We start from the raw sequence: 11,151 nt of genomic DNA, 5'->3' as shown, positions 1-11,151 counted from the left end.
CCCGCCAACTACGTCATATACTTTTAGAATAACAAATCTATTTTAACATACAAAAGCGACAATTATCTTTAACAAACTAAAACGTGAATTATTGCACGATTTCTTAATTGTATTGTAACAGTTTTAAAAGTAAGATTTTACCTACACTAAAGACCTATAGATTTTAAATTAAGAAGAAAATACATTAAAATTTTCAGCAGATGGTTGAGCAGTGTTCCTAACACCACTTATACAATATCAATAAATTAATCTGTAAAATTGAAGAACAAAAAGATTAGTTGGTTACTTAAACAATAAAAGTCTTTGCCATGAAATTTGTATATGCATTTTGAACAACTGAAACAAATACTAGAAAATAACTTACTAGATTGTTAACACAAAACATTTGTAGATTCACTAAACAGTGTCAATGTGTATTAATGTATAACTTAGCAGACAATGTCAAATCACATAAAACAATAGACTAACAGACACATTTCACTATAAAGGATTATTTAATCATTATTCTGAAATGATATAAAACAAATAAATCAATATATTTTTAAACTGTCAGAAAAAAAATGAGAGTTATTTTTGATTGTTGATGCCATAAAGGCTAATCCCTTTAACACAAACAGTAAAACGGTATATTATGATCCATTGTATACATATACCGTTCAAATTGAATTGGCACTGACTCTATGTACACCACATTTTGCATATGTATATACTAGTAAGGTAAATATCAACCAAATTTCACAATTATATGATAAATCAGTATCCATCCAAAGTAAAACGAAATCCCAAAGCAGAAACAAAAAACAAACCATTCTTTATAAAAAATTAAAACAAACAATAGAGAAAAAACAAACGAAACAAGGTGAAGAATAATGAAAATCACAAAAATCACAACTAACAGAAAAACAAAAAATAATACAATTGCTCCTTCGTCTTTTAAACGCTGTAATTTATCATATAATGATAATTTCCTGTCCGATTCATCTTCAGCTATGGTCTTTTCATCGATGTTGTTTTTTTCTAAAGTTGTAAGAGTCATATTTGGTGAATCCAAATTGCATTCGCATATTACAAAAGGCTCTAATAATTGAAATCGATCATCTTCATATACTTGTTGTCCACATGTTGTAATTGTTTTATAACGATTATTTTTCATGATCGCGTTGATAACTGGTACCATTTGAAGCCAATCCTCAATCTGCGGATAACTAGCAGTATATTTTCCACATAAATCATCTATTAGAAAAACAGTGGGTGTCCCAGGTTGATAATGATACGTTATGTCTGTTGGTTTTATAACAGGAATAATTCTGTAACCTTGTGTTTGTAAATTTAGCGCAATGTGTCTAGCAAGGAAGGTTTTTCCAATCCTTCGAGTGCCTGTTATCCTTATGCAGCTCTTTTCTTTTATGCAATTGATTAAATGAGTGCATGCTCTTGTGTCCACAAATGTACTGTCTTCAAATTTCCAATTATCTGTCATTTTCTGTATTTGGTCTGGAATGAAAACTAAGGAAATAAAATAGAAATACAAAATATTTGAGAAATGTAAATAAAATGTGTACTCATAGGACTTTTTAAAAAGTTTCCCTAAATGGTAACCTTATTCAAAACATTCAATAAATATGCAATTGAAAACTTGCTATTAGGTCATTTAATTGTTTGACAATATTCTGGCACAACAAAACTGCTCAATGTATGGTTATACGATACATTTTACAGACCAATTAAACCATCTGTTAATTTTATACAACTCTGGATTTACATGTTCTCGTGATCTTACCTATAGGATACTTGTAATAATTGTCTGATCATTGAAATTTACCTATCGTGACGTTTATATCTAAGTTATGATTTCCATGACGAGTTATGTGTGTTACACATGTAGTGAAAAGAAATCATCACAATGTGCATAACAAAGATTGTCTTCGTAGTTCGAAAGATAAGATACTGAAAATATATAATCATATATGTATATGTGTTATGCAACGCAAAATAATAACCTTATATACCTGGGACGATCTCATTTAAAAATATCGCGTTTGTTTATTTATTTTACACAGACCTTATCAACCCGGTGAAGATATTAAAGTTGAGCTTCTATTAACTAAAAACTTCCGGGCAACCCGCATGACTAATGAGATACACTACTTAAAATTATCGGGGGTCCACAATAGGATACAAAAACAAGGCAAACAAGGTACAATTCTTTACAATTTCCGATCATCTCTTCAGTTAAAAATCAGACGACATTAGAGTCTAATTCTAACTTGTCAAAAACATGAAAAATTTGGTTTCAGCGAAAATTAATATACTGGAAAAAGTAAAATAACAAAAATACCAAACTTCGAAGAAAATTTAAAACGGAAAATCCTTAATCAAATGGCAAAATCAAAAGTTCAAACACTTCAAACGATCGAATGGATAACAAGTGTTTTTTATAGCTAGCTAAACCTATCACTTGTATGACAGTCGCATTAAATTCCATTATATTGACAATAATGTGTGAACAAAATAAGCAGATATAATAGGAAAAAATTAAAAAAAAAATTGAAACACAGCAGTCAATATTGTGTTATAATCTCAATCACTATAAAACAAACAAATATGTAACAAAGTCACACAAAACAAACACAATATAAGTGCATACGTTGTATATTATTTCCTTATATATTAACATTTGCGTGTTTGTTTTGGCATTTTTCTATTGTTACGATAAATGGGGAATGAAACAAGCGTTCCATTGTTCAGTTGTTTTCCTCTTATAGTTGTTGTGTTTCCTTTCAATCGATATATGACTTTTTAACAGCGGTATACTACTGTTGCTTCTGTTTCCTTACTATATAGGGTTCAACCTGATTCTTGTTTGGCATAATGTATGCCCCTTTCCAACATTCCGTTAATTGGACTTTTAACTTTTTTCAAGCGTCACTGGTGAGTCTTCTGTAGACGAAACGGGCGTCTGGCGTACAATGAAAAGCCTGGTTTCATTAATATCATTGATAACTTTTTATTATTGACACTTGTCGAAGAAAGGTTGTTTCTTAGTCCTATATGTTCTCCCATTTATTTGTATTGTAGTCCTGTCATGTAATGTTGTCATTTCAATGTTATATTTAACATTGCTATAAAAGCGGGAGGTTTGGCTAGCCACAAATCCAGGCTCAACCCACCATTTTTTTCTTAAAACGTCCTGTACCAAGTCAGGAAAATGGCCATTGTTATATTATAGTTCGTTTCTATGTGTGTTACATTTTAATGTTGTGTTTCTGTTGTGTCGTAGTTCTCCTCTTATATGTGATGTGTTTCCTTCAGTTTGTAACCCGGATTTGTTTTTTTCTCAATCGATTTATGAATTTCGAACAGCGGCATACTACTGTGGCCTTTATTTATTAACCTTTATATGTGCTAAAAGTAATATCCGATTATAGAACTAAAGCCTTTCATGTTAATCCTAACCTTCATTTAAAACGTATTGTAAACAGTAGGTAGATTCTTTCATATAGCTATCTATTCGAAAAAGGCGAAGGAGAGTAACACGATCTCAGTTATGTTGTCTGTTTTTGCTGTTTCAAAATTGGCTTTTTTTGCATCAGAAAATTAATTATGATCTGAACCGCTAATTCACTTCTTTTCAGTCTTTGTTCAGACTTTTTAGTAGTCGCTATTAATTTGTGCAAATCAACAACATGCTGATATGGCCGAAAAGGAATTGACTGTAAATCTATAAGATATTAAATGCGTACGGATTGATATGTTATTCTGAAATGCATGATCTTTTATTAGTTGTTATTGTCTTTGAATTAGTTGCCAGTAACTGCGAGAACTCTTAAATCTGTACTTCGTGTCTTTTTTATTGTGGAGGTGTATAAATACCTTTCCACTCCAGGTTTCCGTTTTTGTTAGATGTGTTATTGCTTTGTATCGATCAAATGAGTTTAGCCCTTGTAAACTGATTTTTATTTTGTTCTTACGATGTACTGTTACACCGGTAGCTATGTCCCAGATTCAAGTCTGTCATAATTTTTTTTCGTAAACTGTTTTGTTACAAACTAGGCGTTAAGCATGTTTAAATGAATTGTTTCATATTTTTCCATGTCAGGGCCTTTCATAGTCATTTACACTGGGGTGTTCTTCTAATTTTTGAAGGCCGTACGGTTTCCCTTATTGTTTTAATCCACTTCATTCGTAATATGGTAGATAGTTATCTCATTGGCAATCATACCACAACTTATTGTTTTCATATATAAAAGAACAAGTGGGCAAGAAGAGAAAACAATACGTTTCAAAAGGTATGTCTTATGTATTTTAACAAAGCATGTCCCCTCAAATTTGTTCGTTCCTGTACCTTTTGTGGATATTATAAAATACAGCCCTTGTGTTGTGAGAGTTTCACAATCTCTGTACGCAATAACACCCTTGCACTTCTCTTTGAGTTGTATATATGTGGTCTGTTCATATGCAAGATTGATTTCTATCCAAGCACTTTTCTAAATTTACCTTCATCACAGAGCCTTAAATCAATGTATGTGAAATTAAATTGCACTCATACCACATCTTCTTATATCTATCTTGTATCATTCTGAAATCAAGCTTCATTTCAAAATGAAATGTAACATTCATGATGATACGAGTTTCAACGATAAAGTGCACAGGTAAATAAAAAAAAAAACTTGATAGAAAAGCAATTTCTCTATCTCATAGTAATTTTTTAAGATGAGTCATTCATGTCATTAGAATTTCCTATATTTCTAAAAGAATTAATAAGTAAACAATACATTATCAATAATCAAACAAATGTACCGATAAAATTCTTTCCTTCAACAGTAACCATGCAATGTCCTTGAAAGAAATATTTATTAAAATATATTTCTGACAATTACCTCGAACAGGTCAGAGATGAAACACTTATATCTGAATCCATCAAACTGTACTAGATTAAATTTTTATGCAAATAGATTTTTAGATATTTTCATTTTACATTGTTAAGTGTTTATATTGTATCCCAGTGAAAACGTTGGACGAAACTAATGATATTTGACGGTTATTACGACATAAAGACCTCATAAAAAGTCAGAGAAAAACATGATCTTGTGCAATGCCAAGATATAGGAGTCGACATATTGTAGATACACGAAATGGCTTATGTATATAACAATAATATTTAGTGTGCTTTTAATTTACTGATAACAAAATCAATAGTAATACCAATATATTTTAAAACAATATTCAAAGATATAATGACAGTGTTGAATTTGTAACCTTTTAGAAAAAATATCGTTGATATTGAAGCTAATTGTGGTCTTTTCAAACAAGCCGTTCGAATGATTAATTCTGTAATGTCTATTCCTTCAAAACATCAAAACAAGGAATATGTCATTGTCGTAATACCCGTCAAATGTCAATTATCGAAAGAAGTTGAAATAGGACTGGCTGATGATAACACATTTTCTACTTTAGAACAGTTTAGAAATTGTACTAATGTATACTATATATTTGTGTTATTTATCTAAATATATATAGCTAATTCTTTTATCAAATATTATATTTATCTATACAAAAGTGATGTATATCAAATTTATTGATAATTCATTGATTATGTCTTGATTTCTTGATTTTTCTTTTTTTTTCTTTCTTTCTTTTCATATGTTTAATTTTCATATCAATGTATTGGATCTTGTTATTTTGAGTAATTCTTTCAAACAAAATATTCTAGTATTTCATTGTTAGATTTCAGGATTATGTAATCGTGTTATTTAATCCCTTGATCTTACTGACTCATAATTTTCTTTTTCAGCACAGTACAGCCGGATTGTAAACCCTTAGGAACGACCGTAACTGCGTCTGTCTTAAGACAGCAATTGGACTGATATTAAAAAATGAATTGGCAGCAATTTGGAAAATTTTCGATTTTCTGTTTCTTCCTTGCCATTGGAATCAGAAATATATGTTTTTCTGTCTTATTATTAAAGAAAATAATACCTTAATTGTCCGGCTTTAACAAATACGTTCAACAGATAAACAGAGATCATTCTCATCTAATGGATTTTCGTGCTATTAAGAATGCATTGTGACTTCACAATTTCTATTAAATAAGCATGCATAGAACGAATCCATATGACGTACGAAAACATATGATCTGATCATAAATATATACCCTATAAAAAAGATAATACGTATCTCAAAGTTAAAAACATATTTCAAGTCGAACGTTCTGTCACCCCTTAAGAAACCCAGTTTGAACTAAATTCCGAAAGAAAGACATTTTTTGACATGGTAGTTTTTTGGTCTTACACATTGAAGTCAACATGCATCTGAACAAAATGTACATGTACACATTTTGTGTGTTTGTTTGAAAAAGCAATGGCGAGTTAAGATGTGAATTTGACTGGATTAATTATTCTCTTTAAGTGAAATGTTTGACGTTAAGGATGTTCGCTACTCTGTTTCAAAATAACAAGCTTTCAAAAAGAACAGCTTCCAATTGCTTTTGAGCATTTCCATATGCTCAAGTTAATATGTGTTTCGGATAAGCGAGATTTCTGAAATAAGAATGTTGGTAGGCAACACTTTTTTTTAAGATAAACTCAATACAATAAGGTATTTAGACATATTTCTTTCTTTTATAAAACAGTATGTGTTAAAATTGCAATAGTTATTTAATTATCTTAGTTTGGACAAGAAGAATAAATAATTGAATGGGGAGAAACTAATGTTATCCTAATTTAGATAGAATACATAATACACATTACCAAGGACTAATAACTGTTCTTATCCAAATTCGGATAAAAAGAATACATGACCTACATCACAGAGTTTAGTATGCAATGCCGATCCTTATCCAATTTCGGATAAGTATATCTATATTCAATATTAAGTCGTCTTGGTCGTTATCCGAATTCGGATAAAAAGGACAAATGAATTGTGCATAGGAGTACTTTTTATGATTTTCTTTTCCGAATTCGGATAAACGCAAATTAAAGGTACCAAAAAAAATATATCAAGCAGCCTTATTATGAAAAAGTATACATTAATTTTCTTATCTTAATTAGTTAATAATATGATTGATGATTTATTGTTGTTTGTTTTACGTCCAGTGGGAAATATCTCATGTACATGCAAATTTGAAAGCAAATTATTTACGGCACATTCGGTTCTATAAACAGCTTTCCTGGAAGAAATTGCGAGTATTTCGTTTGTCATTGGAAAATGCGAGTATGTTAGACTGCAGTAGAAAAAACCCTCCAACATGCCATCAAAAGGAACAATGAGGACCTCTACAAAGATTTTTGCTGTTTTTTTAATGCTTGGACAGTGCTATATTCTCACTAAACATCAGATTTTATCGTGACGCCAAACCGATGCGACTACTTAGGATATGGTTAGACACAGATGAAAGAAGTGAAGGAATGTTTTTTTTTCTTACAGATCGTTTGTCGTTTTATTTTTTTCGAGGTTTTACATGTCATCATAGTTTATGCTTTAAATTCATATAAAAATATAACAAAAAGAGAAACAAATATTCCGAAATACTGCATTTACACACATAAAAATTTCAAAAGAAAATAATATATCAATATGCAAGTTTTTGTTGTTTTTACTGATTCTCTTATAACTAATCAGTTGGAAGAATGTGTCTTATATATTTAGATAAAATTGTTTGTCTCCCTTCACTTTATCATTTTGGAGACCTTTTAACCATGAATCTGCATCGTTTGCCAGTTAATATTTTACCAGTAAACAAATTTTTGTTAAAGCTTGAATATGTTACCAAATATATAATATAGTTGCCCTCTACCTAGAAAAGTTTGGAGTTGAATAGGTAAAAAGTGTGGATTCAACAGTATATGTAGCATCTCAAGGTGGTGGCGGTGATGCTACCTCCCTTAAATCCGCCTCTGAGTGAAAAGAGTTCTTGAAATAGACATGAGTACGATTTATTCATTGAGTTTTGAATTTGCTTGTCTTTCTGCGTTTTTTCAAACATGACGATTCGACCGAATCTAGTATTGTAGTTAAGATACCCAGTACACACACGGTAAAGTGTCGACACTTTTTTATTGATTTTTATTTTTATGATTATATGTAAAAAGTGTCAAAATTTACCATGTCAAAAAATAATTCTGTAACTTGACTGTTTAAGCTATAATATGATAAATAGTGTCGTCAACTAATTGAAGCAGCTCGTTGTTGTATACATTTAACATCTGCCTCCTTTTATACCGTATTTCATTGTATGTTGTTACTCAAATCTTGTTTATATATATATAATTTACACTTTATATACTTGTATATAAAAAATATATATATAAACAAATACTTTACCTTTTGTAAACGAAAAAAAATATATATTAGTTTCCAAAAGTCAAGAACTAGTTAGACAAGAACAAGACTCGATCACAAACTTTTTCCTGATTCATATACGCGTGTACAGATTAAGTAATCTGACGTAGCTTTCCTTGTTTTTCGGTGACCAAAGGTTGAATGACTTGTTATCGTAACAGGCACACCTGTTTAGTATTCATGCTAATCGTTACTGACGCTGCACCTTTACTAGAGTGAAAAGCGGGAAAGGGTATACATCTGTACATAAAAATTATTCATATGGACAAATCCCTTTATTTAATTTAGTATTAGAACAAAAATCGAGAATCATTTTTACAAAAGATTTCAACAAAAGAAATCTGACTGTTTACGTAGCGGAGGGGTATTAAGTTTCACCCTTGTGTCCGTCTGTACGTCCGTACGTCCCAGAATTGGTTACCGTTCTCTAACTTAAATTTGCCTCAACCAAATGTTATGAAACTTATACACAATGTTTATTACCACAAATCAATAATCAAGTGTGAATTTGTGAGGCGTAACTTTTACCGTTCTAGAGTTATGCATAAACAGTTCAAAATCCAACAACGACTTCTGGATAAAATTTGTTGTGTTGCATCGTTTTAATGGCTTCAATATCTAAATACGCTGCAATGTCTTTATTGTGTTAGACATGATGAGCTAATTTTGTTAAGTTCGAGCTGACAAAAGTGCTAGCAGATCGCAAAATCATTACATCCGGATGTTGACTTAGAGTTAGATTATAATATATGATAATATATAATATAATATAATGTTATTATTCTCTGAAACTGACATTATCAGGATGATTGATTTCTAGATTAATAACATATTTGTTAAGTTTGGAGGACATTTTTGTCATAAATTGGCAGTACCATGGAAACCAACTGTGTGCTTTTCTTGACGACTTGTTTCTTCATTCATATGAGTCTGACGTCGTACACGACCTTCTTATGACGATAAAAAAAGCTAACATTATCCGTTAACTTCACTTTTCGCTTAACAGACGATGTCCTCTTACTAAATAATTCTAAGTTTGGTGGCTTTTTTGAAAACATCTATCCTATCGAGCTTGAAATAAGGGATACAACAGATACAGTTAAGTCTGCCTTATATCTTGACTTACATCTAGAGATTAAAATTGCGGGTGGGTTGAAAACAAAACTTTACGACAACAGAGATGATTTCAGGCTCCCAATTGTGGACTTTCCATTTCTAGGTAGCACATTCCAGCAGCGGATATGTTCCAGTCGTCGTAACCACAGGTCCGTTCTCCTGTTCCCCTGAATGTGACCTACCAATCTAGACTTATCACCGGTTTTGTAATTACATGAGCAACACGACTGGTGCCACATTGTAGCATGGTCTACTTACCCTTCCGGAGCACCTGAGATCACCCCTGTTTGTTTTTTTTTGGTAGGGTTCGTGTTGCTCAGTGTTTAGTTTTCTATGTCGTGTTCTGTATATTATAACTGTTGTTTGTCTTTTTCTTTTTTTGGCCAAGGCTTTGTCAAGGCCGAGAAAATCGAATTATTACAGAAGAGTGTCCACCATGCACTTGCACTGCACTATTATTAGAATAGTAGAATAGAATGATATACAAATGGATGAAAATTATATACACATGTAACTGTTATATACAAATATTCATATAATATATAACAACAAACCAGAGTATACTGATTTGTATTACTACAATATAATAGTTATTACGGTGAGGTTGAATTCCTTGTCATTTATTCATCATCCACGCAAGAACTTGTCTCAGAAAAAAATATATCTTTGTACCTTAACCTCAGTTTCAGGTATAGAGATTAGGTTCAGTACTTCAGTACTTCGATTTTTCACGTTATATAACGCAAACGTTTGCGTTGTGCGTTATAATATAAAAAAAAAGAATATGTGGTACGATTGCCAATTAGACAATTTTTCACAAGAGACCAAATGACTCAGAAAGATAAAGTTATAAGTCCGTACGGAATTCAAAAATTGAGCAAAGCCCATACCACATAGTCGACTATAAAAGGCCCCGAAATGACAAATGTAAAACAATTCAAACGACCGAAGGTTTGCGTTATATCGCAAAGGTTTGCGTAATAACGCAAACATAGGAAGAAATATAAAAAAGGGCGCTAATATGCTTCCGTACAAGCACATATTTATATACAAATATACGTTTAAAAAAAACTAAAAAAAAAAAACGATGAGATGTTGTATGATTGCCAATATTAATAGAGCTTTCTTACAGTTTGACGAAAGGTACGTATACGCTTGACGAATCATACGTTAGACTCGTTTTAGGGATCCTTTATTTTGACATATTTATGTAATCTTAATCGAAGCGTCATGGAACTTCGATGGTGTTTCATCTTAATGTTTGCCTATAAAGGACTACTACACTGCATGTAATGACACGTGTTAAACTTGATTTTTCGTACGATAAAGGAATTTATTGACGTACGAAAGGTAAAGATATAATACCACCAGGGGGAAGGAGATGTATCACTCTACACAATTTCCTATAATATAAAGGCTCGTCAGGAGAAAAAAAAATAGATGATTAAAACAAATTAACGACGTGTAAAAAATGTTCTGATCAACTGAAGATAATGAATATTATTATTAAAATCTGTGGAAAAAGCAACGACCATTAACTTTAAAGGGGGAGAGGGTTGGGGGGAGGGGGGGTGGAGGGGGGCTAAAGTTTTTGTTCCGTTTTACCTTTGTTTTCTGCGATCGCAAGAGTCTCATTACTTTTTTTCATATGTAATAGTAATATTAATAGAAAAAAAAACTTCATCGCAAAATCTT

This window comes from Mytilus californianus, unplaced genomic scaffold (genome assembly GCF_021869535.1).
Source record: "Mytilus californianus isolate M0D057914Y unplaced genomic scaffold, xbMytCali1.0.p SCAF_8, whole genome shotgun sequence".
NCBI lineage: Eukaryota > Metazoa > Mollusca > Bivalvia > Mytilida > Mytilidae > Mytilus > Mytilus californianus.
Note: the sequence above shows the minus strand (reverse complement) of the source record.